This window comes from Adiantum capillus-veneris, chromosome 26, assembly GCF_014529385.1.
Source record: "Adiantum capillus-veneris isolate H3 chromosome 26, ASM1452938v2, whole genome shotgun sequence".
NCBI lineage: Eukaryota > Viridiplantae > Streptophyta > Polypodiopsida > Polypodiales > Pteridaceae > Adiantum > Adiantum capillus-veneris.
Genome location: NC_140956.1, coordinates 45523654 through 45550936, shown reverse-complemented (window position 1 = coordinate 45550936; position 27283 = coordinate 45523654). Strand labels below are relative to the sequence as shown.

General features: G+C 44.0%; 1 protein-coding gene across 1 annotated transcript in view; it reads right to left on the bottom strand.

Moving 5' to 3' along the window:
- Nucleotides 1-26069, bottom strand: part of LOC147423360 (CCR4-associated factor 4 homolog) — a 61232-nt gene extending 35163 nt beyond the window's left edge. Inside the window, exon 1 of the mRNA XM_086501984.1 lies at nt 25965-26069. The gene's annotated coding sequence lies outside the window, so the exon portion shown is untranslated. The remainder of the gene's footprint in view (nt 1-25964) is intronic.
- Nucleotides 26070-27283: the final 1214 nt, after the last annotated feature.

Genomic DNA, 27283 nt, shown 5'->3' with positions numbered 1-27283 from the left:
CATTTTTACCCGCAATAAGCATGTCATCAACATACAAAATCAGCAATAGAAGAGATCCATCACTTGCCGTTTTGATATACAAACAGTGATTAGAATTACTTCTTTTGTATCCTTGAGACCTCATGAATGTATCAAACTTGTGATACCATGCACGGGGAGACTGTTTCAAACCATACAAGCTCTTCAAGAGTCTACATACTTTCTTCTCTTGCCCCTTTGACACAAAACCTTCTGGCTGCATCATATAGATCATCTCAAGCAAATCGCCATGCAAAAACGCTGTTTTGACATCCATTTGCTTTAACTCCATATCTTCAGAAGCAACCAGGCCTAAAACAAGACGTAATGTGGCAAGCTTTACAATAGGAGAAAAAATCTCATCAAAATCCACACCATGTTTTTGCTTGTACCCTTTAGCAACCAAACGTGCCTTGTACTTAGAAGAAGCATCAGATGTGACCTTGGTCTTGTAAACCCATTTACATGGCAGAGCCTTATGCCCTTTAGGCAAATCAACCAAGTCCCATGTATGGTTTTTCTCCAAAGACTGCATTTCCGAAACCATTGCTTTGAACCATTTCTTACTGTCTTCCCGTTGCATAGCCTCTTTATAGCAAGACGGCTCACCACAATCAGTAAGCATGACATAGTCCAAAGACGGTTCATATCTATCGGGGGCCTTGTCACCCGAGTAGACCTACGCACCCAATGATCCATAACAGGTGGATTTTCAACCTGTAAACCATCAAAAACAGCAGGCTGTTCAGCCGGTTGCATCGCAACAACGGGCGGTCTAGGAGCATCAACCTGTTCCCCTACCTGTGGTGCATCAATGGCAACTTGTTGGGGCTGATTTTCAGCAGCTAATGGCTGATTTTCAGCACCATTTTCAGCATGTAAAGGCTGCTGAACATTGGGCCTTCTTGGCTGTCCATATGTAACATCTTCACGAAAAACAACCGGCGCACTTCCTCGACCTTTGTGGGCTGTTTGTGCATGCAATTCTCATTGAAGATGAACATCATTGCTGCGTATGATTTTCCGTAATGCGGGATCCCATAATCTATACCCCATTTCACCATCCTCACCATATCCTAGGAAAATGCATTTATGAGACTTTGGTTCTAGTTTGGTGCGCAGTTCAATCCGGATGTGAACATAGGCCTCACAACCAAACACTCTTAAATGTGCATATGAGGGTGGCTTGCCAGACCACACCTCCTCAGGCACCTTTCCACCCAAAGCCTTGCTAGGTGAGCGATTAATCAAGTGAATAGCTGTTTGCACAGCTTCTGCCCAAAAACCATGAGGTAATGCAGCATGTGACAGCATACTCCGAACTTTCTCTTGGATAGTCCGGTTCAACCTCTCTGCAACTCCATTCTGAGAGGGATTAAAAGGAGCCGTGAGCTCTCTTTTAATACCTTTAGTAGCACAAAAGTCAATAAATGCTTTTGATACATACTCCCCCCCATTGTCTGAGCGCAAAGACCTAAGCTTCTTGTCAGTTTGATTCTCAACAAACGCAAGAAACTTCTTGAAAGTATCCAAAACATCGCTTTTAGCACGTATTGGATACACCCACACCTTACGTGTAGCATCATCGATAAACGAGACAAAATATTTCTTTCCCCCTAAGGACAACTGTGGCATTTCACATACATCGGAATGCACTAAGTCTAACCTGTCAGACTTCAAAGAAAGAGACCTTTTGTGCAGTGTTTGACTGTGCTTACCATAAATACAGTGCTCACAATGAGAAAAATCAGCATACCTCAAACACGGCAAATAACCACAACGAGACAGAGTTTCCATTCCTCTTTTACTCATGTGTCCAACCGGCCATGCCACAAAGAAACACTTGGCTGCTCGGTTACGGCGACAACATGGTCACGCACACTAGATACATGCAAAGGATACAAAGTGTCCGATTTACAACCCTTGGCTACAATCCGGGCCCCTTTACAAATTTTCCACTTGCTATCACCAAAAGTGGTGTGATAGCCTGCATCATCTAGCTGCCCTGTACTAATCAAACTCTTCTTGAGTTGTGGCACATGGCGCACTTTGTGCAAAACAAAAGTCATACCATCAGCAAAGGAAAACTGGACACTGCCAATACCTGCAATGTCACATGCATAGTTATCTCCCAAATAAACAGTGCCCTGCACCTCACCTGAGTACTGTGTAAACCAATCCCTATGAGGTGTTACATGAAAGGAGGCACCTGAATCAAGAATCCAAGTATGCATGTCCACATCAGAACCCATAGCAAGGGTATGTGCATCCACAGAAGAGGCATTGAGTACATCAGTGCTGCTGTCACTGTCACAACTACTAGCAACATTGATTTCCTCAATCAACACAGTGCTCTTCTTGGCATTTCCCTTGTCCTTTGCATCAATTTCAGCACCCTTGTTCTTCTCTTTCTTCCACTCATAGCATTCCCGTTTATAATGCCCTTTCTTTCCACAATGATGACACACAACATCTTTCCTACGAGATTTGTTGCGTGCCCTGTCCTTACTGTCAGATTTCTCCCTCTGTTGAGACCTGCCTCTCAAGTGCAATGCATTAGAAGACCCACCTGTGGTGTTCTTCCTGTTCATCTCTTCCATCAAGAGAGAACTCTCTACATCTGCATACTTAAGTGACGCACTTGAGTTACTAAGAGCTGTCCGGAATACATCCCAACTCTCGGGCAATGTGCATAGCAGAAAAGTAGCTTTGAACTCCTCATCAATCGTGAATTTCAGCTCTGTCAGTTGGCTGAAAATAGAATTGAATTCATTGAGGTGCACTGACATGTGCGTGCCCTCCTTCATGCGGAGATCCATAAGCTTCTTAAGCCAATACACTTTACTGGCAGCACTCTGCTGTGCATACAACTCGTCTAAACGCTTCCACATGCCCCATGCTGTCTGCTCATTCTCTACATTGAAGAGTAAATTGTCAGACACCGAAAGCATGATCGTGGAGCGAGCCAACTCGTCCACTTCTTCCCATTCTTCAACCTCCATATCATCCGGTTTCACACCCTGTAACTTAATAGGTTTCGCATGTTTCTTCTGCAACATCACATTATAACATTGCTTCTTCCATATAGCAAAGTTATGGACCCCTTCAAGCTTGCGAATGTGCAACAAATTGCCACTTTCACTGCTAGAAGCCATTCTGAGTGATTGCAAACACTGAAACCCTGTTTTGCCGACCTAAACACGCCCAAATGTGCGCAATCGGGCAAAAAAAAAACAGCTTGCTGTTACAGAAAAACAGCGAGCAAATTTCACGCGAAATCACCCCAAAACGGCGTACATTCACTGCCAAACCCTTACCAAAGGTTTCCACAAGGTGTATACATCATTTGCTTGCTGAAATTCCCTGTTTTAGGGCAAAAATCAGACCTGTAAACACCTGTTTTGCTGAATTTTCAGAACCTCGTTGGTGGAAACACCTGTAAGATTGACCTGTGAGACTTGCCCTAATGAAATTGCATCAAATTGACCCCGAAATTGGTCAATTTCAGCAGAAATAGGCTGCTGTTCGCCAGTTTTTGAAACCCTAATTTTGGGGAAACTGTCACCGGAGGTCGATTCTACACGGTGAGAGGATCCCTTCGCGACAGAGTTAATCGAAAACGGTTGAATATCCTTCCCGCAGCGAGCAAGAACAGAATTCTGATCTGTGTTGCGAAAATGGCTCTCTCTGAAACCCTAAAGCTCTGATACCATGTGTGGGGAAGCAGGAGAGAGAGCCCACTTGCTACTCTATGCAATGAGAGTGAAGGAGAAGAGGAGAGTGCCGCAGAAGAAGCACACGCAGAGAAAAATACGTGAGAGAGAGAGAACTCGTAGAAGTTTGGGAAAAGTCACGATAGATTATATTTTGGGCTTGACCTTTGAGTATATGAGTAAGTGACTAGGGGGCCATTCACACTTGGGCCCCCTCACTTATAAGTCTTTTAACTTATAAGTTAATAAGTACAAGGCACTTAGGCCTTTATTCCCTAACATTTTCTACCCGCCTCTTCATTCAAGAAGATCTCATTCAGAGAACAGATTGAGCGGTTTACCTTGGGTCTACCTACAGAGATCCGAGATCATCGCTTGGAACAGAAGTCAGCTTCTATTCAAGAGTTGATGAGTCATGTGAAGCGGGGCTTTGCCATTCACTCTGGCAGTCTGACCTACCCCACAGATGAGGCCATGACACAACGAGCCGAATAGACTTCTAGGAATGGAAGTAGAAAGAAAAAGAGCAACCCAGAGAAAAAGGATGCACGACCCAAGCTTACTTCTGAGGAGAGAGCTCGCTTCATCAGAGAGGGAAGTGCTTTGGATGCGGGGAACATGGACATATCTCCGCGAAGTGTCCTAAAAAGGCACAGAAAGAACAGAATGATAAAGACGACGACAGGCTTGAGAGTTCGAGAGCAGCTGAGGAACGTTGCAAAAAAGGCAGACAGAAAAGCAGAACTGGTACCACATGGCGTGGGACTTGCACCGAATCAAATCAATGAAGGTACAAACTTTGCCGCTTTTTGGGGCAAAATGAAGGATCAGGAAGCTCTTTTGAAGGAGCCAAGGCCAAATTCTTTTCACTTGGAATTGGCAGCTCGATTTGGAATTACACCCGACAGACTGACGCCACAGACGGAGGTAGTTCGACTGGCACCCAGATGGGATGTTGCCATTACACCGAGCATTGCAAACTTCGTTTGCAATGATAGGGGTGTTCAGGGCACGCGAGTGACGTTCTACTCAGGATCCCTTGGTACCACAAGAACTACGCCGTGGTTGACTATCAGGCCGAGAAAGCGACTTTGATAAATGAAGGGCTTAGAGATTGTACTTGATGAACTTCAATTTCTTACTCATTCTTTTGGGAGAGAACTGAACGATGGATAAAGGTTGAATATGTTTTGACCTGATCAAAAGAACGCCAAGATTTTTCTCCATACTCATGCTGATTGCTTTTCAGAGGGCCTGAAGATCAAACCATTGATCTGATACCTGGAAGCACGCCACCGAATCGGCCACCGTACTGTGTGAGCCAAGTACAAAATGAAAAGATTATGAACCCAGTGAAAGACCTCTTGGAAAAGGATCTTGTCCAGCCTAGTACTTCACCGTATTGCTCTCCAGTTTTGTTGGTTTTGAAGAAAGACGGATCTTGGAGAATGTGTATCGATTATAGCACTCTCAACGAAATCACCATCAAGAACAGATTTCCGACTCCTAGGATCGATGATATACTCGACAGGTTACAGGGATCCTCGTGCTTTAGCAGGATTGACTTGAAGAGTGGATATCATCAGATCAGGATAGCACCAGGAGATGTCTACAAGACAGCTTTTCGGACGACTTTTGGGTTATTTGAGTTTTTGGTGATGCCTTTTGGCTTAACCAATGCTCTTGCGACATTTAACTGGATGATGGACAAGATTTTTTGACAGTACAGGCTATTTGTTGGCACTTTCTTTGATGACATCATTGTTTTCTCCAAGAATGAGGCGGAACATAGAGATCATCTGCTTCAAGTCTTTCAGGCATTACGAGATCACAAGTTAGTGATTAATGCAAAGAAAAGTGAATTTTTTCTACCAGAGATACACTTTTTGGGACACAGTGTGTCAGCAGAGGAGTGCAAATGGACCCGGCCAAGATAGAGACTATCCGTGATTGGCCCGATTTGAGGAATGTCCATGAAGTTAGAAGCTTCTTGGGATTGTGTTCGTACTACAGGCGGTTCATACGAAAGTTTGCAGAGGTTGCTTCCCCTTTGCATATCTTGACACAGAAAGGAGTACCTTTCTCATGGGGACCCACAAAGGTGACTGCCTTTCAGACATTGAAAGAGAAATTGACTACAGGACCAGATTTGACTTTGCCGGGTCATTTGAAGTATTTTGTGATGCTTGTGGTCGTAGTCTCGGTGCGGTCTTGATACAAGAAGGCCATGTCATTGCTTACGAGAGCCGATTGTTCTCTAGGCCGGAGATGACAGCACAGATATATGAGAAAGAGCTTTTGGCAGTGATCCATGCTCTTACTCAGTGGCGGCACTACCTACTCGGAGCGGATTTTACTGTCTTTACAGACCATCAGAGTTTGCGCTACTTCTTGTCATAGAAGCAGCTTTCGGAAAAGCAGATGCGGTGGGCGAACATCTTATCACAGTTTCACTTCCAGATTGTCCATGAGCAGGGACAGAAGAATGTGGTGGCAGATGCTTTGTCTCGGAAGCCGTTGGATCTGGCTATTTCCGCGATACATCATAGGAGCTTCGAGGATATGGTCGATCAGTATGCCACAGATACAGATTTTGCAGATATTTTCACACGGATACGGGATGGGGAGACAGTAGCTGGATACTCCCTTCAGGAAGGCTACTTGATGAAAAAGACTATGTTGTGCGTTACACAACCGTTGAGGGAAAAGGTTATGACTGAATGCCACTGTCCACCTTTTACGAGTCACCGCGGCATTGCCACCACCATGAAGGGGGTAGAGAGATACTTCTTTGGGCCGAGACTCAAAAAGGATGTGGAAGAGTTTGTGCGCAGTTGCTTAGTATGCCAGAAGGTCAATTTTGACACGCATAAGGCACAGGGATTGTTAAAGGCTTTACCCATACCCACCCGCCCTTGAAAAAGTATTGAAATGGATTTCATTTTTTATCTCCCGAGAACACAGAATGATCACGATGATTTTCCGATTACATGGCGCGTCTAAGACGATTGTCTCCGACAGAGACCCCAGATTTATGAGTTTGTTTTGGAAGGCAATTTGGGAGAACATTGGCACGCAGTTGCAGTTCTCGTCATCGTTCCACTTGCAGACTGACGGGCAATTTGAGATTGCCAATTCAATGATTTTAGATTTATTGAAGTCTTGTATCTCGGATCAGAAGACTCAATGGAAAAAGAACTTACCTTTGGTGGAATTTGCCTACAATAACACGATACACTCTTCGACGGGGAAGACGCCGTGTGAGATTGTTGAAAGTGCTGCGAAGGTTCCATCCTTCCTGAGCACGAAGATTAGATATTTGAAGCGGATGAATATTCGCGAGATTTGGATACGGCTTTTGCCAAGGTTCGCGAGACTTTGCAGGAGTCTCAAGAACGACAGAAAAAGGCAGCGGATCGCCATCGTCGCGACTTGAAATTGAAGGAGGATGATTGGGTGCTCTTACGTTTTGAGAAGGCACGCCTACAAAAGAAAAAGGGAAAGGAGAGGCTTTTTCCACAACTTAGTATGCGATACTACGGACCTTTCCAGATCACTGACAAGATAAATGATGTCTCCTTCTGATTGAAACTGCCAGATACTTGGAGGATTCACAATGCATTGCATGTGAGTCTCTTGAAACCTGTTGAGGGTGATGTGCCTGATGATGGGGAGCCTAATGAGCAACCCGAAGTGGAAGAAAACGAGGAGATCCTTGTTCATGAACAGATTTTGGCACATAACCATACAAAGAAAGGTAAAGTCCGAAGGCGGTTCTTGGTTAAGTTCAAGAACTTTCCTGCATTTGATGTGAAGTGGATGGAGGAGGAGGACCTAGCAGATATTCCTCGGATTGTGAAACTTTACCTCGATGTTTTGGTTTAGCATAGTCTACTCCAAACGGAACCCAGAATTCAGCTTGGCCGGAGATCTGGTGCAGTGGGATGCACAAGAGAGGAGTCACTCCGCTCCCTTGTCAACAGATGCCTCGATTTTGATACTAAAGTCACTGATGTCTCTTTGAGCTTCAGGGATACTGAGAGCTGACGGTATTCTGCTGGATGACTTTATGAAATGGAATTCCTGACAATGATACTGATTTGTTCTTGACTTCTTGTGAGTGCAGGACGAAATGACTGCAGCATTTTGGTCTGATTGATCTCGAATAGACATGGTTGCAATAGTGGTTAGTCAATCGGACATCGTTGAGGTCCCGATTGGACCTAGATGTGATTGCTAGCTACATTGCCGATAAATCATGGTCTAAGATCCGAATGAATGTTGAATGTCATGTGATGTCCTGTGATGTCTGGTGATGTCCTGTGATGTCGTGTGATGTGACTGTCGATTTTGTACATGTGCTAGATGTGTGTTCCTAGTACGTAGATACTAACAGTCAATGTCTGCTAAGACGGTTTATGGCTTTTGTCGGTTTTGCAAGCGTAATCGCGGTCGATTACAATGCTTTTAAGAGGAGGGTATGTCACAAAGTGATGACGTGGCTACGAATAGCAACAAAAGCCCTAATTTCTGCCGGAAACCCTAAAATTCCTGCAAACCCTAATTTTTGCCAAAAACCCTAATTTCCAGAAATCGTGGAGGCTATTATTAAAAAAAAATTTAAAAATATTTTTTTTTTTTTTTTAAATGATGAGCGATGCAAATTTTGCTTTTTTCTCTACAATATGAGAAAGAGAGAGAGAATGCTTTTGCTTTCAAGTTTTGACTCTCTGTGAGAGAGAGAGAGAGAGAGAGAGAGAGAGAGAGCAATCGCTTTTGATTTGAAGCTTTTGGGGCTCTGCTTTTGGGCATCCCTTGTAACCTTTAAATTAGTGGTGAGGGCCTCACTTCTCAGAGCATCTGGACGCAGAGTCTGAGAGTGAAACCCTAGCCACTCTCTTGTACTTTGATTTGATTAATACAAAAAGAAATACCGAAAGGAGCGCCAGTCTTTGGGACCAATATCTCTAGGCACGGAACACCACTGGGCTAGTGTACATCTATTGTGATCTGTGACTTGTTTTGAAGTGGTTATTTGGTGCTGTCGTGGTTGATTCTTGACTTGGAGTTTCCAAGTCTGTTACAAGATCCGCGGGGTCAAAGACTTCGACATCAAACTTGATGTATTCGTCTAACCCAAAGAGAAAAGTCTCTTTGCGCTCATCATCTGATTTGCGTAATTGAGTGCCTAGCTGCAAAACACAGTTAGAAAAGACATGATTGGCATACCATTTTGCTTGAGATTGCGCCAATCCTCTTTCAATCGTGCAAGGTACTAAGGTGGCATAAACCGCGCCTTGAGCTTGTCTTGGAAATCAGCCCAATCGAAAGAAAGGGACGTGAATCTGTCGGCTTCCTCTAGGTGCGCGGCTAGCTGTGCCTCTTGCCATGCATGGTACCAGTTGATGGCATCACCGGCAAGGTACATAGCTGCCGTCAAAACTTTGCTATTTCCTGTCTTCGTAGTTGTCGCAAAATAAGCATTAAATTGATGCAACCAAGAATGAATAACCGTAGCATCCATCTTATCGTCATACTTACTGAAAGTCAACTTCTCTGTGATTGGAAGGTTGGAATCCGCGTCGTGGCTTGCACCACTTGATGAACTCCCACGATCTTTGGGTGGTTCGGTCTTCGAGGCAAGTACTTGGGAAAGCAATTCTTGAGTGCGTAGCTCCCTTTGAGCTTCACGCTCGGCCTGCCTTTTTGCTTTTCGTTCATTTCGTTCATCACGCTCGCGTTCGAAAGCAAGGTGATTGGCTTCTTGCTGGGCCAACGCAACTCGATTCGCTTCTAAAGTAAGGCGAGTCGCTTCTTGTTGTTGTAGTGCGTTTCTTTCATTTCGTTTCATCGTAATGCGAGTCGTTTCTTGTTGTGCCAATATCATGTCCATCATTGACTTGACCATCATCTCCATAGGAGTTAGAACAACTCCTGGTATAGATAGCAAAGGGGGAGGGTTGGAAAAATCTCCTGGTGGGGAGAATCCTTCGTCGCCTCTCTCATGCCCATCACCTGTATGCGAAGTATCCATTCCGCTTCGGGTGACAACCATGCACTAGGATCTTTGGTTCTTAAGTTCACGAGGAACTTGGTTCTTGAGGGTCTTGAGATTCTTGAGGTTCTCTTTCGCTTGCAAATCGTGTTTGAGAAGGATCTTCTCTTCACCCGAGTTCTACTCTTTTCCGCGGGCGCATCCCTTGGGGCCTTGCGCTCACACCAAGGTTGCTTTTTCCCACCTCACGTCGATTGGCCGGCCGCTAAGTGCACGGTCCTCTCTCAATGAGTGAAAAGAGACACAAGGGGAGGCTGGACAAGCCCTTCTTTCTTGGGATTCCTGTCACTCTTCAACAAAACACGATTAAGAATCGACACGCCCAAGCGAACTTGGGTTCATGCGACCTCAACAAGCAAAAAAAATTCTTGTGGTTCTTGTGGTTCTTTCCTTGAGTGATACAAAACACTGCCAAAGCTCTAATACCAATGTTAGGTGCAGCGGAATGATTGTTTGCGCTTTGCTCAAGATGAGTGCTCCGAACTGTGCTTAAGGTTCCTTTTAGTTCTTATGGAAGGGAGAGCCTTCCGTTCTTAATGGAAACTGCTATGATCATAAACAAAGTAAATGGACACTGTGCGTGCAAGTGTATGAGACTGAGAGATAGAGAGAGAAGAGAGATACGACACCAGAGACGTTGTAAAACCCTCCTCCGAAGGCCCCACTCTCGTCGGCGAGAGTGGTCTACTATTGATTGCACAAAGTGGTACAATGACGATGCAATGGATTGATGCAACCGGGGACTATGCCGATGACGACGACGGTGATGACGACGACGACTTTAGGGCTGAAATCTGTGGTCTTCTAACTGCTGAAATTCGGGACTGTTTCGGTGGCTGAAAATGACTGTTTTGGCTGCGTTTTCGAGGCTGAAAATGGGGGTTCTTCTGCATCCAGCTAGGGATGAACTGTCTGCTTCTAAGGCTTGCTGAAAATGCTGTGCATCTGTTGCAAATTGGGCTGAAAACCAAAAACGCTGCTGCTTTCCCTAGCGTTAGTAAAAATGCTGAAAACTTGGTACTGTTGACGATGGTCTGGAAAAACGCTAGGGCTGAGTGCTGATAAGCAAATCTGCAAGGCTTGATGGCGATCCAGAAACGCTAGAGGATAGGGATCTGATACGGTCAAGGACTGCTGAAAACACCAGGCAGAGGTGGAGTCTAGCGATGGCAAACCAAAACGCTGGGGGTACTGCTGGGGTTCTGCTGAGAAGGTGCCTGTTGAGCGGTGCTCCTGCTGCCTCTTCTGCCAAAAAGTGCTAACTTGGGTTTGCTTATATATTAACTTAGCAAAATTGCCCTACTTACTTTTGTTGGAAAGTCACTTAAAAATAATAAGTGAAAAATACCAAAAATAGGGAAAATAGGCTAAATGCATTGGAAAATTCCCCTGACTGAATCTGATGGATTCTAAAGGGAATACTGATGATCATGTTGTGTGCAACCAAAGGATATGCATCTACACTCAGTGACTGGGCATGCACGGTCTACGAATAGACTCACAAAAGTGCCAGATCATTGCTAATCTAGACTTGACTGGACTGACTGAACCCTGATCATGTTGTAGCTTGTCCACGGATACATAGGGTTGGATGTGTCACGTGACAGCATAGCTCTTCGAACACAATGGTCAAGTGATGCTTATGCTCCTCTTCATTCTTTAAATAGACTATCATGTCATCAAAGAATGTGCCAACAAACTTTTGATATGGGCGAAAGATCCGATCCACCATCCTGTTGAATGTAGCAAGAGCATTTGTAAGACCAAATGGCATCACAAAAACTCATACAGACCAAATGTCGTCCTAAACGCAATCTTATGCACATCCTCTGGCCCAATACGAATCTGATGGTATCCACTCTTAAGGTCTATCATGTTGAAAATTGCAACACCCTCAAAACGGTCAAGAGTATCATCAATCCTAGGAATAGGAAACTTGTTCTTGATGATATTCTTGTTCAATGCGCGGTAATCAATACACGTGTCCCAAGTGTAAGGTGCAGCGGAAGTGAATGTTGAACTTTGCTCAAGGGTTCCTTTTACTTACGGAAGAGAGAGCCTTCCGTTACTTTAGTGAGAGAGTGCAATGGACACAAACAAAGTGGTGAACACAGTGAATGAGATGCATGAGACAGAGAGATAGAGAGAGAAGAATACGACATCAGAATGTTGTCAAAACAATCCTCCGAAGGCCCCACTCTCTATGGCAAGAGCGGTCTACTATCTATTGCACAAATCTCTACAATGCTTGGACTTGCCAACAATGTCGACGACGATGAGGTCAATGACGAGACGGGCTGAAATCTGAAAATGCTAAGGGCTTAAATCTGCAAATCTTGTATCTGCTGAATTCTGACTCTATGTCGATGACGGCGATGCAACAACGACGTGCTGAAAACACAGATGTTGAAATCTTCGTTTTCCGGGCTAAAACTGCAAACTTCGATGGACCTGACCGTGCGGCCAGGATCTGCTGGGAGATGGTGAGATCTGCAAGGTTTGGAACTTCTACTGCGATGTCTGACTGCTGAAAACTGAAAACGTTGGTGCTTCTTGAGGTCTTGTCGCGATAGATCTGCAAAACGCTGGATTGCCAGGTTGATGCAAAAATCTAGGGCTGAAAATGATCTTGCAGGCAAATCTACTATCAACTGTGGGAATCTACTAACGCTGGGGCTGATCTGCTGTGTCTTGTGATCGTCGAGGCTGATATGCCATGCAAAAATGCCAAGGCTGTCCTGTGGATGCAAAACGCTAGCCTTGTTGCTGTGTTGCAAAAACGCTAGACCTTGCTTGGGGGGGTTTCCTGCTGAGAAGGTCCCTGTTGAACCGAAGCTCCTGCTGCCTCTTCTGTCAGAAAATGCTAGCGCTAGGTTTTCTTATATACTTCACTTGCTAATTTGCCCTACCTAGTTCCCAACAAAAGTCACTTAAAAATAATAGGTGAAAAATGTCAAAAATAGGAAAAATAGGTCTATGCACTGTAAAAATGCTCCTGATGGATTCTGATGGAAATCTGATGATCATGCTGTGTGCAACCAGAGGATATGCATCTAATCTAAGTGCCTGGACATGCACGGTCTGCGAACAGACTCACAAAAGTGCCAGAACACTTCCTAAGCTAGACTGACTGAACTAGACTGAACCCTTGTCATGAAGTAGCTTGTCCACGTACACAAAGGGTTAGATGTGCACGTGACATCCCCTACTTTTCAAAGTGAGGTACTGGTACCGAACTGTATGGCGTCGAGGGAGATCGCCAACAGGGTTTGGAATCCTAAAAGGACTCTTCGCCGACCCACTCTGATGCGTGGGTCATGCGATACTTGAACTTCATAAAGGTCTGCGATGCTTGCTTCTTTGGACCGCGCCGAAAGCAGCACAAAGTCATTTGTGGCTCCTTCAATGCTTTAACTTCGTCCATAGTCATGCGTCTACCTTCTTCAAGAATCTCCGAGGATGAAAATTCTTGAAACCACTTCTAACACAAAAACATGAACATACCCATTTCATGTAAAGTGACTGGAAAAATTCTAGTCTTTCGAAAAGACTGTGCATGCAATGGAGACGGAGTGTCAAACCATTCATCAAACACACGCAAACAATGGGGTCGAATCTTGACTTTCTGATCTAAATCAATCAACTATGGCAAAACACAATGGAAATGCTTAATGCTCAATCCTTCTTGTGCTCTTTCTGATACTATGTCATGCCAAGGAAGAGACATGGAATGTGAATTCCTTAAATGCAAACATTTCATCTTTTCATGAGTAATCCGCATACATTCGTGCTCATTCATGAGTGAATCATGCTCATCGAACAATATGTCATGCCTACGAAAAGGGATCACGTAAGGACGGTGACTAAAATACAGGAAAGCATCACGAATGAAACACTCGAACAATGCGTGTTGACTAATCATTCGAATACATAATACTTCCTGTGGGGGTTCTTTGGACCTAGACTCGAGAGCCAAGATCGGTTCTTGGTGATTGATCGAATCTGCAATGAGGTTAGCTTCACTAGAAAAAGCATCAACTAAACCATCATCCTTGTGAACAATCACATCATCTTTCTGCAAATCATCATGCTTGTGAATAATCACATCTTGATCATGCCAATCATATCATGCAATTCATCGTGCTTGTCATTATCATCCAAATCATCATACTTATCATCATGCAAATCTTCATGTGTGTCATGCTTTGGAGGAAAAGAGACTAAGAGAGTCTTCTTCTGTCACGTGACACATCCAACCCTATGTGTCCGTGGACAAGCTACTTCATGACATGGGTTCGGTTCAATCAAGTGAGTCTAGAATAGGAAGTGATCTGGCACTTTTGTGAGTCTGTTCGCACACCGTGCATGTCCAGACACTTAGATTAGATGCATATCCTCTGGTTGCACACAACATGATCATCAACTTTACCATCAGAATCCATTAGGAGCATTTTCCAGTGTATTAAACCTATTTTTCCCTATTTTTGACATTTTTCACTTATTATTTTTAAGTGACTTTTGTTGGGAACTGGGTAGGGCAAAATGACTAAGTTAATATATATGGAAACCCTAGCACTAGCATTTCTGGCAGAAGAGGCAGCACGAGCGCTTGCTCACAGGCAACTTCTCAACAAGACCCCAAGATTCTCTAACATTTTTGCATCACAGCAGAGGAGCTAGCGTTTTTGGATCAAGAACCCAGATCACCCAGCGTTTTTGCATCTGCATCAGCATGGCGACAACAAAAGACAGATCAGCCCTAGCATTAATGGTTTGCACCAACAGATTCACAGCGTTTTTGCAACAGAACCCATTTTCAGCCCTAGCGTTTTTGGATCAACATACCATCCTAGCGTTTTGCAGATCCTTCGCGACGGAACAGTTAGAAGTATCAACGATTTTCAGTTTTCAGTACTTAGACACACCATAACAAGTCTCGAACCTCGCAGATCTCACCTTCCCAGAGCAGATCCTCGTTGCACGGTCAGATCCATCGAAGTTCGCAGATTCAGCTAAGAAAACGCAGATTTCAGCATCTGTGTTTTCAGCGCGTCATCGTCGCATCGTCGCCATCGACATCGTCACCGACATAGAGTCATAATTCAGCAGATAATGATTTGCAGATTTCAGCCATTAACGTTTCCAGATTTCAGCCCGTCTCGTCGTCGTCGACGTCGTCGGCAAGTCCAAGCGTTGTAGAGATTTGTGCAATCAATAGTAGACCGCTCTCACCATAGAGAGTGGGGCCTTCGGAGGAGGGTTTTGACAACATTCAAGTGTCGTATTCTTCTCTCTCTATCTCTCAGTCTCAACACCTTCATTCACAGTGCTCACCACTTTGTTTATGTCCATTGCACTCTCTCACTTGCACCTTATATCTTCTCATGATTCTGTTCAAATTGCGCCTGCACAATAGAAAAGAGTCGCAACAACTCTTTCATGTGTTGGTCGCTCTTCTCTTTTCTTGCTTTGTTCTCGCGATCAAATTTTGCTTCTTTTGCTTTGTTCTCGAGATCAAATTCTGCTTGTCTTTCTTTGGCTTCCAAGCGTGCTTACTCGTACTTATGCTCAATGGCTGTCAATCTTTCTTCGCGTTCACGTGCTATGGCTGCCATTCGTTCTTCATATTTACGCTCTATGGTTGCCATTCCTTCGTCGCTTTCTAGCTTCCTGTCCATTATCATCTTGTCGAAAGCCTCCATAGGAGTTAGTGCAATCCTTGGCGTAGATGGGGAAGGGGGAGAGTCAAAAAAACCTCCTGGTGGGGAAAACTCTTCTTCGTCACTCCCATGCTCACCACCTTCATACAAAGTATCCATTCCGCTTCGGGTGATGACCATCCACTGAAGTCTTGGGTTCTTAAATTTACGAGGAACTTGGGTTCTTGTGGTTCTTGGTTCTTGAGTCTTGATGTTCTTGAGGTTCTTGAGTTGTGAGGTTCTTGAGGTTCTTCTTTAGCTTGCAATCTGTGTTAGAGAAGGATCTTCTCTTTACCTGAGCTATTCTCTTTTCCGCGGGCGCACCCCTTGGCGGCCTTGCGCTCACACCAAGGTTTCTTTTTCCCACTTCACGTCAATTTGCCGGTCGCTAAGTGCACGGTCCGCTCTCAATGAGTGAAAAGAGAAACAAGGGGAGGCTAGACAAGCCCTTCTTTCTTGGGTTTCTTGTCACTCTTCAAAAACACGATTAAAAATCGACACACCCAAGAGGCCTTGGGTTACGTGCGACCACAACAAGCAAAAAAAATATGTGGTTCTTGTGGTTCTTTCCTTGAGTGAAACAGAACACTGCCAAAGCTCTGAATAAGTGAAAAGAGAAACAAGGGGAGGCTGGACAAGCCCTTCTTTCTTGGGTTTCCTGTCACTCTTCAAAAACACGATTAAAAATCGACACACCCAAGAGGTCTTGGGTTACGTGCGATCGCAACAAGCAAAAAAAAATATGTGGTTCTTGTGGTTCTTTCCTTGAGTGAATGTTGAACTTTGCTCAAGATGAGTGCTCCGAACTGTGCTCAAGGGTTCCTTTTACTTGGGGAAGGGAGAGCCTTCCGTTCCTTTAGTGAGAGTGCAATGGACACAAACAAAGTGGTGAACACTGTGAATGAAGGTGCATGAGACTGAGAGATAGAGAGTGAAGAATACGACGCCAGAATGTTTTCAAAACCCTCCTCCAAAGGCCCCACTCTCTATGGCGAGAGCGGTCTACTATTGATTGCACAAATCTCTACAATGCTTGGGTTTACCGACGATGAGGACGATGACGAGACGGGTTGAAATCTGAAAATGCTAAGGGCTGAAATCTGCAAATCTTGTATCTGCTGAATTCTGACTCTATGTCGATGACGACAGCAATGACGACGATGCAACGACGACGTGCTGAAAACGCAGATGCTGAAATCTGCGTTTTCCGGGCTGAAACTGCAAACTTCGATGGACCTTACCGTGCGGCGAGGATCCGCTGCGGGATGGTGAGGTCTGCGAGGTTTGGACTTCTGCTGCGATGTCTGACTGCTGAAAACTGAAAACGCTGGTGCTTCTTGAGGTCTTGTCGCGATAGATGTGCAAAACGCTGGCCTGCCAGGTTGATGCAAAAATGCTAGGGCTGAAAATGATCTTGCGGGGAAATCTTGCAAGAAAATCTGCTATTTGCTGTGGGAATCTGCTAATGCTGGGGCTGATCTGCTGTGTCTTGTGATCACCGAGGCTGATCTACCATGAAAAAACGCCAAGGCTGTCTTGTGGATGCAAAACACTAGCCTTGCTGCTGTGTTGCAAAAACGCTAGACCTTGCTGGGTGGGGGGAGGGGGGGGGAGTCCTGTTGAGAAGGTGCCTGTTAAACCGAAGCTCTTACTGCCTCTTCTGCCAGAAAGTGCTAGCGCTAGGTTTTCTTATATACTTCACTTCCTAATTTGCCCTACCTAGTTCCCAATAAAAGTCACTTAAAAATAATAAGTGAAAAATGTCAAAGATAGGAAAATAGGTCTATACACTGTAAAAATGGCAAATGCTCCTGATGGGTTCTGATGGAAATCTGATGATCATGTTGTGTGCAACCAGAGGATATGCATCTAATCTAAGTGCTTGGACATGCACGGTCTACGAACAGACTCACAAAAGTGCCAGAACACTTCCTAAGCTAGATTGACTGAACTGGATTGAACCCTTGTAATGCCTATTTAGGAATTTTGGAAAAAATTCGTAATTCTGGGACATATTTGAGCCTGGATCCCTTGCTTGCCATGTCAAACCAAAATATAAATCCTAATCATGAAGTATGCTAAAGGATCAAGCTTACATTCTACAATAGAAGAAGACAGATAAGGTAGTAAAATTTTGTGATGCGCAAAATATGTACATTGTGGATGATAGACCAACCAAGATTGAAGCTACTTCACGTAGCAACAAATGACTTGATCAAGTAGTGCACTACATGACTTTTCTCTGGGATAATTGCAGTGTTTCAAATTCTAATGAAGAAACAAAGGGGAACCAAAAACACAAAACATGGAGGCCTGATTGAAAGGAAGTGATATATATTGATATCCTTGTTAGAGTACTTACTAGGTGGGCTTGTTAGTGTATCTAGAACCTATTTGTAAACAAAGAGATCAAGTATGAAACTCAAACTTGGAGCTTGTGTGGAACTGTTAATAAGTAAGAGTTAAAAGTCAAGTGTTTGTTTCATAAATTTGGAAGGTGGTTTTGATATTGAAGCTCATAAGGATACCTACAACATAATAGAAAATCAAACTTGATAGAGTTTGATGCTCTCCTCATGCTAAGCTTGAGTTCTAGAAGCAAGGTAGCTAGTCCATTGCAACAATGTACAACCTACAAGAAGAAGACTATTACCACATGACAAGTGCTTTGACACAGACGGAGGCCTTGACTCAAGGGAATCTTGAGAAAAGCTTGTAGTCCTACTTGAGCTCTGTTGACCCAAACTCAAGCTTGACCAGCCAAGCTCTAGTTTCTCTAGAGCTGCAAGGGCATGCTCTAGTTGTAGAAGCAAGTAGTTCATTGCAATTGTTTAAAGGTTACTAGAAAAAAACTAGTACCACATGATCACTATGTTCACACAAAAGGATAGTCTTGACTTGAAAAGGAGACTTGAGAAAGCCATATAGCCTCGGTCTTGCTTCAACCAGGATAGCTAGAATTGGACATTGAGCGCCCAAGCTCTCGTTTTGTAGAGTGACATGTGCTTGTTTGGTCACGAGGAATCTAAGGAAAGCTCTTGTCTTGTAGAGTGGCAAGTGCATGTTTGGTCATGAGGAATCTAGAAAAAAAGAGCCAATCCTTTTGCAAGAGTTTAAGCATGCCTCAAAGACATTGCGAGACTATGAACATATGTATTTGGAGCAAGGAATTTAGTATTACTTGGGCTAGGCTGGCTCGAACTTAAGAGGGAGCTTGAGATCTGACTCGAGAAAGACAATGACGGTACTCCAGAAGGGCACCACAAAGAAACCCAAAAACACGCCATGAGGTCACATTGCACAAGCAAATTTCAAATTTTGAATCTGACGGAAAAATTCAAAACTGACAGCAAGCTGCCGTCAACTGTACCTTGTAGACAGAAGGGGGAACCTTGCAATGAGGAATGCGCCTTGGCAACCTTGCTTTGGTCCTATGATCCTGCTTGGCATGACAATTACACACAGAGGTTCATGGCAAGATCATTTTTGAATAGGAAGAGAGCGTTCTCAGGTTCCATGGCTTGAGGGAGATCAAGGGTGGATTGATGGAGAAGGCACATGTGTCCTTACGAAGGTGAGTTGAAGTTGATTTTCTCACTGTTTTCTCAAAGTTCTGTAGGCTCGATAGATTTCAGCCTTTTGTTGGTGCAGCGGTATCTCAAAGACTACGACACCTTGAGTCAGCATTTTGCTCCAAGGAGATTTTTGAAGCTCGCAACCGGACTGCATGAGGCCGATATCTTGATACTGTTGATGCCCATGGATTTGTGGTCTCAAGACATTTCTGAAGCTCGGGCTTTTTTGGGTGCAGTAGTATCTCGAAGACTAGCTCGGAAGCTCGCAACCTAGCTATAGGACTGCATATCAATATCTCCATATTGCTTATGTTCATGGGTGTGCAGACTGATGTCCATGGGTTATCACTGAGATACTATTCAGTCCTGAAGCTCGCATGGAACTGCATGTCGATATCTCCATATTGCTGATGTCGGTGGGTTTGTAGGCAAGAGAGACTTCCAAAGCTCGCGACAACCTATCAAGGTATGAATCAGATTGTAGGCCAATATCTTCATATTTTAGATTTCCGTAGGTTTGCAAACTTGTGAAGCTCGCAACCTGGCAAGGTATAGTGAACTAGACTACAGCAGGCCTTGAAGCTCGCAACCTGGCAAGGTATAGTGAACTAGACTACAACAGTCCTTGAACACAAGCTTGCAAAGTAGTAGTATACAAACCTAGCCTTGACCACATGATTTGATTTTACAAGCACGCTACCGTCTTCTTTCTTGGAATCTTGGTGGGATCTCTTCATTATTGCCACGCCTATGAGTATGGCAGCCGCACACTCTATTGTGTCTTTCCTAAATTGGATTGGGATCCAGCTTTTGAGCGGCTAATTTCTTCTCTACGTACAAAGACAGGCTTTGGTGTTATGAGGGTCTAGCCCGTTGAAGTCTGGATAAGGTTAGCGCTTATAGAGGGTAACTGGTTGTGCCTTGTTGGGTGGAAGGCATTTGTATTCGTTGAATAAAGGATAGAGTAGGAGTTGTATGGCAACTATGGCTACGAGTCCACTGGAGGTTACGAGCTGAGTGCTTTTGGCTTTCGATTGGCAAGAGTGAGGTGTATAATAAAAATTAATTAGGGTAGAATTAGTGTATTTTCTATATGATAAAGAAAGTAAATTTCATGAGTATTTGAACTAAGCCGCTCTAAATGTCTAAAGCATACTTGAGTTGGGGACCCTATTAGTGGAGATAACCATGGGGCTCACACCTAATTTTGAGCCTCCAAGGCGAAAAAAATCCGTGAGCTCTAGCTATACTAGCCAAGAGACCACCTATAAGTATAGAGGCTCAAACTTAAGTTCGAGCATCCAACTATACCAGCCAAGAGACCACCTATAAGAGTAGAGGTTAGAACTTAAGCTTGACCCTCCAACTATACTTGCCAAGAGACCACCGATAAGAATAGAGGCTCGAACTTAAGTTTGAGCCTCCAACTATACTAGCCAAGAGACCACCTATAAGAATAGAGGCTCCAACTTAAGTTTGAGCCTCCAGCTATACTAGCCAAGAGACCACCTATAAGAATAGAGGCTCAAACTTAAGTTCGAGCCTCCAACCGGACTAGGCAAGAAACCGCCTGTGAGAGGATAGTGGGAAAGAAACCATTTGGAAGGATGGAGGCTCAAACTTAAGTTCGCAAACTTAAGTTCGAGCCTTCGACAACACTAGACAAGAGAACCACCTATAAGGAAACCATTTGTAAGGATGGAGGCTTGAACCCTCTAGCCACACGAGACAAAATATCCTTTATAAGGAAACTATGAAAGAGACAATCTATAAGTATGCTCAGTGGCTCAACTTGAAGTTTAAGCCTTTGCCCACAATGGGCAAGTAACCACCTTTAAGGATGGGGGATTGAACTTAAGCCACACTAGGTGACAAGTGATTTAAAAGGATTGAGGCTCCAACTTAAGTTCAAACCTTTTTCCTCATAGGTGAAGATGCGGAGTCTCAAACTCTTATAGTGTAATTTCCTAGTGATGTAAGGTAGGTGAAGGTTGAAACTGCTAACCACACTAGATAAGAAAACCATCACAAGTCTTGAGCTTGAGTTCGAGTCTCCAGACACCCTACGTGGGAAATACCATGAGTGCTTGAAACTCCACTTCTTTGACCCTATATTTCCTAAGCGGCAGAACATGAGTCTCTTCTTATTTGGGAATAGTTTAGCCTCCAATTGGAACATATGGGGTCTTTGTATTTCATTCAAGTTGTTTTAAAGCTAAGGATTTTTCTCCTTAGTAGATATGGATGACACTCCACAATTAAGCTTAAGTTTATTCTATAAATTGTTAATTAGGTCATAAGGCACCATAGAGTTTGGACTCTGTCGCTACAGCTAGAATAACATAGACTCTACCAAAAAATAACTAACACTTAGAGAAAGACTTATCAAAGGTATTTGTAAGTTCATAATCATCATTTTAAGGAGGCTCAACTTCTTTATCCAAAATATAAGGCATCATCTTAAATATGTCATGAATGACATAAGACACTTCCATTTTGCAAATTTCCTTTAGCATAATAATCTATTCTCCTAAATTTCTAATCTCTCCACCAATGCTTATTGTTTAAGACATGGAATTAAAACTACCAAAACCACAAAGTAAATCCTATATTTACAAGTCATAGCAATTTAAAGAAATTAAGAATAAATAATATCTGAACCCACAAAGTAATCCTATATTTACAAGTTATACCAATTTAAAAAAAATAAGAATAAGTATGTATCAAATTTGTAATCACCATTGATCATTGTTTAAAACATGAAAATTTAGATTACCAAAGCCAAAGAGTATATCCTATATTCACAGAGTCACAACAATCTAAAGAAATAAAAAATAAATACTAACTATAAAATTTATAATATTTCCAACAATGCATTTTGTTCAAAACATGAAATTGAGTCTACCAAACCACAAAGTGCATCCTACATTTACAAGTTAAAACAATAAAATTATATTAATGAGGAATATAAAGTATGTGTCAAAAGACAAAATCCTTCTCAGTTGATGATAAGTGACAACAATATTGACACTTGAATATGTGCTAAATTTCTTGATTGCTTGTTTCAATATCATAGTGGTTGTCTCTATATATTCCACTTGTTTTCTCTATCAGGTGGTATCAAATAAGCCAAAGTGATTCATGATTCTAAATTTCAATAAGAATAAGAATTCCCTTGAAAAAGACTCTATTTTCAATCTCATTTCAAAAATTGGGAATTGAATAATTGCTATTTTTCCTAAATTGGTCTTTTGTCATGAAGTAGCTTTTCCACGTACACATAGGGTTAGATGTGCACGTGACACCAAGAGCCATCTTTCTTCTGCACTAGAAGCATTGGGAAGCAAAAGGGTGAAGAACTATCACACCCTTTCAGTGGCATGATATAAAATTCCTTTGTGTCCACATACGACTCGATATACAAACGCAGCTTTCCAATGATGGGAGTAACACGCTCTGAGTGGCCCAGACATGCCAAACCTGCCTCTGCCGTGTACCCCATCTCTTGAGCTTTAATGCCCAATTTGATAGCCAACTCTGGTGAGATAAAGTTTTCTTTAGCACCTGGATTAAAGAAAATGAGTGTTGTCATGATGCCTTGCTGCCTCCTCTGACCAAAGCTGTTGTAACTGCTGACATAATTTGTGCTAACTCACTTTGGGATCCAAGCACCTCTTTGTGAGACCGAAGGAACCCCAAAAGAGATGTTAAGTAAAATAAGGAAATTATCTCAATACAGTAACAGCCCAAATCAAGGTGGCGCCACCCCTCGAGGCCGCCCATGCACCAACATAAAATCTATCACACGCTTCAGCAGTCTGGTTGCCCCCTTGAATCCCCATGAGTAGCAAAAAGATCCCTGATGGCGACCAAATGCCGAAATGTGCCAAGCATCCGCATTGTGTATTGCCGAAAGAAACCGCTTCCATGCCTGCTACTCCAGAGTTGAAATCAGAGACAATACTAGTCTGCATGCAAAACACCAATCCACATCAGACTCAATGTTGTTGAAATCACCACCAATAACCCAAGTATCAACAAGAGGCAGAGAATGTCGCATGCACATCGAACCCTATGTGCATGTGGACAAGCTAACTCCTACTTCTAGGGTTTCAGATAGCCTAGTAAGTATTCTAGCACCCTTGTGAGCCTATACGCAAGATGTGCATGTCCACGCACTTTAGATTAGTTGCATACCCTCTGATTGTGCATGAGCACAGCCAATGCCTGCTAGGTGTAGGCATTGGGAATGTTCCCAACCAGTAGCATGGTACCAAGCCTAGGTAGTTTACCTGCATGTGAAGAACCTCTTATAATAGGTTTTAACTCATTAATTAATAAGTGAGCATTTTAGCAAGTCGTGGGATTCTCTGGCATGCTGCTCGACCCGCACTTTTGGTAGTATAAAGGGTCACCACTTGCATCATCAGAATTCAAAACAATAGTACCATATGGGCAGCCAGCCCATCAGTACCCTCAGCTATGGCGTGTTTCCACAATCACCTCAGCCCACCAGCAGCAATCGCCCTCATGTAGCAAATGCACTAGCGTTTCCAAATTACAAATCAGCCCTCGCGTTTTTGCACCCTTCAGCGCCCCTTTAGCAGATAATTATCTGATAATATATATACCTAGATGAATCCAGGATAAGCCCAGATTCACCCTTGAAGGAAAGTGCAAGGTATAGACCCATCGTAGTCACCCACAAGACAATATAACCATCAGCTCCATCATGTATAGTATTGACTAATCCCTAGAGACAATAGTTCAGCCTCAGCCATTCAGATCAGCGAGCATTTACAATTTTTAGCTCATTTCCAACATCGTTATCGGCACCCTCAACATCGGAATTAGGAATCCAGCCCACTACCTCGTCACAATTGCAAATCCCCAGCAGTTTCCCTAGCGTTTTGCATTTTCAGCTCTTAGCCTCGCAAATCTAAGCATCTACTGCAAGCTCCCATCAGCATCTCAGCATCTATGACCATTGTATCGGCATTTGTGCAATCTAAAGCAAATACCTCTCTAGCAATAAAGAGCGGGGCACTTGGAGGGAGGTTTGAACCCCATCGGGTGTTAGTCTTCTTTCTCTCTTTATCACACACAAAACCTTCACACAGTTTCTCTCTTCTCACCCTACAATTTCTCTCTTCACTCTCTACTCTACTGCACATCTCTCTCATAAATTAAAAGGAACCTTGAGTAAGCACTGAGCACTCATCTTGAGTTATCACCTTAAATCACTTTCATTGCACATTACATTGGTGTCAGAGCTCTTTGACAATGTTCGGTATCATCATTCAAGAAAAGAACTTGAAGAACCACAAAAAAATTTATTTGCTTGTTTGAGATTGCACCTAACCCAAGACCACTTGATGTCTCTAATTCGTGCTTTTAATTATTGGAAAAGAGGATTAAGGGAAGGTTGGACAAGCCTTTCTTTTTTGGGTTACTTGGAGAGCAAACCTTGCACATTGCAACAAGCCAATCCACGTGAGGTGGGGAAAAGCAACCTTGGTGTGAGTGCAAGGCCACCGAGGGGTGCACCCACAAGGAGTTCAGATTGGGTAAGAGAAAAGCCTTCTTAAGTCAAATTGCAAGCAGTACCAAGGATCCAGTACCCCAAGAACCCAAGGATCCCAAGTACCCTAGTACCCAATTCATGGTCATCACGAGAATCACACTGGATATTGTGTGAAGGTGATGAGACTAAAGGTGGAGAAGAAGTCCCTACACCACGAGGGCCGTTTCCAGACCCTCCTCCATCCCCATCTTTGCCCCGGATTGCCCCAGGCTCTATGGAGTCTTTGATGGAATCCATGCTACAATAGGAGGCCCAGCAAGCCGCAATCGAAAGGGAGCCTAAAACTCAACGCATAGCTACTTAAGAAAAGAGGATAGATATGGAGCTAGAGCGTGGGGCTTAGAAAGACCTCCGCATGCAAGAGTTTGTTTTTCAAGTTCTCTCTTCGAAGGGCGATCCACCTAAAGAGGCCGGCGAGTCATCACGCAGACCGGGTAGAGATGACAACTTCAATAATCTAGTCACTGAAAAGTTGAATTTTGGAAGATTATGGTAAGATGGGTGCATCTGTGATTTATTATTGGCTGCATCAATATAACACACGCTTTGCCACTACCAAGAAAACCCATAGTAGTAAAGTTTTAACAACCGCCATGTATTTGTTGGGTGATTCCATTAACTAGTATCAAGTAGTATCAAGCTTGGCAAGAGGCACAAATGGCTATGCATCTTGAGTAGAATCCGATTCACAATCAAAGCTATGCCAGCCAAGGACAAATGCAAAGAGGACCAATGGCAATTTGCAAAGCTTTCTTTTGATAGAGTGCAAGACCGGCTCGAATTGTTACTCAGTTGACACATCAATGCCAACATGAAAACCCAAAGACCTACAGGTGAGACCTCTCACCAGCCACATGAAGCGGTCCTGCCTCCAATGGCAGTCCTCAACTCCCACCAAAAAACCGAATGATTGGTGCCAGTTGTTAAGTGCACCTCTCTCTCTCTCTCTCTCTCTCTCTCTCTCTCTCTCACACACACACACCCCCCTTCTCTTCTAAGTAAAGGTCACCTTCTGATAAAGCCTCATGCAGAAGAACCCAATACATCCAAAGACCACTTGAGGGTGGATACAGAAATCTCTACAGAGTGCTTTACACCATAGCATCCAATAGCATGTAGTGATGGGCTGCATTTGGCCGTTGTAAACACCCCCAGAGAATGTTCAGTACACACTAATCCCCAGTTCTAACTACCAAGATCATTATTTTACCCGTGCACATAGAAAGACTAAGCAGTCTCACTGAGTACTCTTGGACTAAGCTCTCTCTCTCTCTCTCTCTCTCTCTCTCTCTCTCTCGAAGAACAACACACATAGAGCACCTTGTTGCACCAGATGATGAAGCCAGGAGGAAAGCGCTTGAAAGAAACGCCCTGCGCTGGCTCTGTGTATGTGTCCGCGAGAGAGAGAGAGAGAGAGTGTAGTTGTATATGTGTTCTTGAATCTTGATTCGTTGTACTTAACGTGGCAAAATTTGAAGGAATTAGGCTCCGTTCACATGGCGTGAGGAGCATTTTTCTACGCCCGTCCAAGCTTCCTGTTCACACTCCACGAGTAGGCAGCTGCACTTTTAGCTGTCTATGCAGTCTCTCTCTCACGCTGATTGGCCGCGCAGAGAGCATTCCACCCATGGGCGGGCTTCCAAGCCAGAACAACATAGGGTGGGTTCAGACTAGGCGGCGGAAGAGAAATGCAAAGGGGCGTCGATGCTCCATAGCGAAATTTGATTGGTTGGAGTTGAGCCACTCTTCCGTCGGGCCCTCCATTTTTCTTTCGACCCCCCCCCCCCCCCCCCCCCTCTCGGAAGAGTTGATGGCCTCTCTCAGCCCCCTTCACTTTTTCACTTTTCCTCCTCCACACTGTTCACACTAGGCGGTGGCAGATTTGCGAAGGCTTGTTTCTTCCGTCGGTTCAGTCTGAACCCAGCCTTAGAAGGTAGTTGGGTGTGAGTCACCAAGCCAACTCAGCTTGCAAGTGGGGAGTGGATGCGCGGTCTGAATGGCTGCATGAGCGGCGCGTTGTGTCATTGGTCCAGCTAAGGACAAAAGGGTTGCACGGCAACAGTCTGAACCGGGCCTTAGGGGCACTTTGAGAAAAGAACTTCTCGGGTTCGGTTGCTTTGAGAGAGGAGAGGAATGATGATTGTGAGTGTCTCTGCATGACCCCTACGGCCTCTTCGGTCGTCCCACCCCTCGCACTCCACTCTTCTTCACGCTTTAAGCACTACGTATTTTCCTTCGCTCCCTTCTCCTTTGGGAATAGGGAGGGTCATGGAGCTCCAATCAGGCCTACTCAATGGCTTCACTACGGCTCCCTCTACTAATCCTAACAATCAGCGAGAATTTTCTTTCAATGCTCCAACCTCAACGATGATGGCCTCGAGTCCCCTAATCTAGTTCCTCAATCCCTCCGCTCCTAGCAACTGAGCGCTTCGAATAACGTCATGAATTTTGCTCATCCTCAACATCCTCAGATCTCGCACGCAGCGGTGGCAGGGGCTCCCTCTTCAAGCTCAGATCACAACATCTTCTCAGTACATGCCCAAGGTTTCGACATCCTCCCCCAGCTCCCAACTTCAATCCCAGCTCTGGTTAGTAATCCACCTGAAATAGCATCCTACTCAGCCTCTCTTGGCAAGGAT